Here is a 2,948-nt window from a genome sequence, read left to right on the forward strand (position 1 = left end):
GGTTCTTTTTTAGTAAATATCTTATATATATATATATTTGATAATAGTATAAGATCATGTATACTTGTTAGGTTGTTTGTGGATACATTTTGATATATTTAGGATACATATTTATATCTTTTTAATGAACTTTCAAACACAAATATAAAATAATGTTGTTTTTTTTTCATACTTGCAAAAGATTAGGTGACATGTTTAATATACATTGGATGTAGATTTTATGAATAAAAAATGATACATAATCTATCTAAAGCAAATTTTAATTGGTTGTCTTAGTAATGCTACAACATGAGTTTAACCTTGTCTTTTGTTAATCTTGCAGGTTCATAAAAATGTCATCCAACATAAAGGAAAGTGCCACTCTTCCTCTCCATTGAAATGGTGTTCACCATGGAAGGAAAGCACTTCTCATCAATTAGTTTTTGGTTTGCCAATGCCATAACAAGTTAAGGTTAGCTCCTTGCTAGTGATTAAATTTGAGATTTCAAAATTTTCAAAGATCGTATCAACCTGAATTTGGTTTAGGAGTTGAATGTCTTAGTCCTACATGGTATGCATTTTAAATAACACATCTTGTCTTTCATTTCACATCCATGGATTTGAGGTTGTAAACATGTTATCAAAATCTAAAGCTGCAGTCCTAGAAGTTGTCCCAAACAACAAAGGGCACTCACAACCAAGTAAGTTGAAGAATAATCTTTCAATGCATTTCTCTTTGGTTATTAATGTGTTGTAGTACAAATTAAGGTCATAAGATAAGTACATTATGAATTTTGTATATACTAACAATGGTCTTTGTTGATCTGATAAGATGTCTTATTTGTTGCACACCATCATGTTATTACTACAGATCATTCTTCTTCTCTGTTATAATAAAATAGGATCTCTTTCAAAGATGGAAAGGTCAATTCACCTCGAAACTTTCTTGCTAGTACCCACTTCGAGGTTGTTCATAAAAATCAAATGACTCTCTTCAATCCCCCATTTGTATATGGTTTTCTCACCTTTTGGACTTCAACTGCTTCTCAAGTGCCATCTTCTAAGTCATATATCAAGCAATCTAAATTAGGAACATACGTTGATTCCTTCATATGCCCAATCAAATTTTCCAGAACTTGATATATCCCCTTTATTTTGGGGCCCACCTCAACCCCAACAACAAAACTATAGACATGATTTCCTACCTATACCCAGCTCCTACCAGTCTCCTTTTTATTTCCCATTCTTTTCATCAACTTTCTCATTCTTACAAACTCCCCCACTTACCATCAGCTGCATATATATTTGATAGCATCACATAAGTCCCTGCCATATTAGGCCTCAGATCCAATATCCTGTGAGCAGCTAATTTTCTGGAATTGGGAAACCTGTGTGCTTTACAAGCTCCAAGAAATGGCCCCCAAACGCACTCATCAGGCTTGAATGGCATGCTCTCTATGAGTTCATAAGCTTCCTCAACTTTCCCAGCACGTCCTAGCAAATCCACTTCACACCCATAAATCTCCTGGTCTGGACTAATGTTACAATCACCCACCATTAATTTAAAATATCTCAAGCCTTCATTTACAAGTCCAGCATGACTGCAAGCACTAAGAATGCCCATAAACAAGACTCAGTCATGCTTAATATCTAACCTGACCATCTTGTCAAACAATTCAACAACCTCTTCTCCATACCCATGAGTCCCATACCCAATCATCATGGTAGTCCAAGAAACCAAATCTCTACAAGACATACCCCCAAAAACTTGGTGCCAATCAGCAATATTTCCACATTTGGAATACATGTCTATAAGGGCATTAGATAAGGCCAAATTCCCATCAAGGCCTCTTCGAATAATCCTCCCATGAATCTGTTGTCCACAATTCAAAAATGCTAAGGTCATGTAGGCAGCCATAATGCTGGTAAATGTGAAGCTAACTAAGATAAGAAGAAATAACATGTAGGATAAATCACTCAAAGAGGGTATATCCGAAGTCTCAGAAGAATTTGACACTGGTCGGATAAATTTTATACTTAAACTGAATATAGAATGTCTACCCACCTGGTTTGAGTGAAGATCTAATGTCCCTAAAAGAGAAAGTGCCCCAATCTCTGATGGTAGCAAAGACAACACGTTATTCTTGAAACTTGAAGCCACAACAACTAGATGAATATCAAATATAAAAAGATTTAAAATGAAAGAAAATCTACGTACACCAGACACTCCCAAATATCTAAATTTTGTTGCAACAAGGAATGAGAATATGACCCCATATAAAACTCTACAAGGGAACAACAACCCTTTATTGATGCTGGTATTGATGAAATTCCTGCATAACTCAGATGCACATGTTTCATTAGAAGAGTTGAGAGAAAATAGTTCAAATAAAAGAGTATACTTAAAAACCACTATTAATTCCTCTAAAACTTTACATACGTACTGGAAAAACCTTGTAGAGACTAGATTCACTCACTGTTCTGATGAAAGTCAAGATGAATGAGACGTGAAAGCCTTCCAATATTCTCTGGCAAGCCAGTCAACAAGTTTCTTGCTGTGAAAATAGCAAGCAAACAAAGTTTTGAGAATACTTTAAGTATATTTAAACAAAGAATCAGATATTGGTGGCATCAGATAAAGGACTATTTACATGTCTCAATTGGATTGGATCTTTCATATCCCGCGATCAAGGTGTTCCATGTGATCAAATCCCTTTGATTCATTTCATAGAAATATCTATTTGCTTCAGAGAAACAACTACACCTGCAATACATGTCTAGTATAGAATTCATGACAGGAAGATTGGATTCAAACCCATGTTTAGTCACTACTGCATGTAGTTTTGGACTAATTGAATCGAGTTTCTCACTATGAGTGGAATTGGATGAAAATGAGTGGTTGATAGTAGTCATGAGTGGATACATCTAGTGTTCTAATCTTGGTTCGGAACTATGTTTTGGACTATTTG

At 35.0% G+C, this 2,948-nt stretch overlaps 1 pseudogene; it reads right to left on the reverse strand.

The window, feature by feature from the left end:
• Positions 1-693: 693 nt before the first annotated feature.
• LOC109122077 (putative pentatricopeptide repeat-containing protein At1g56570) lies at positions 694-1,942 on the reverse strand (annotated as a pseudogene).
• Between the last annotated feature and the right edge of the window lie 1,006 nt (positions 1,943-2,948).

This window comes from Vitis vinifera, chromosome 16 (genome assembly GCF_030704535.1).
Source record: "Vitis vinifera cultivar Pinot Noir 40024 chromosome 16, ASM3070453v1".
Taxonomy (NCBI): domain Eukaryota; kingdom Viridiplantae; phylum Streptophyta; class Magnoliopsida; order Vitales; family Vitaceae; genus Vitis; species Vitis vinifera.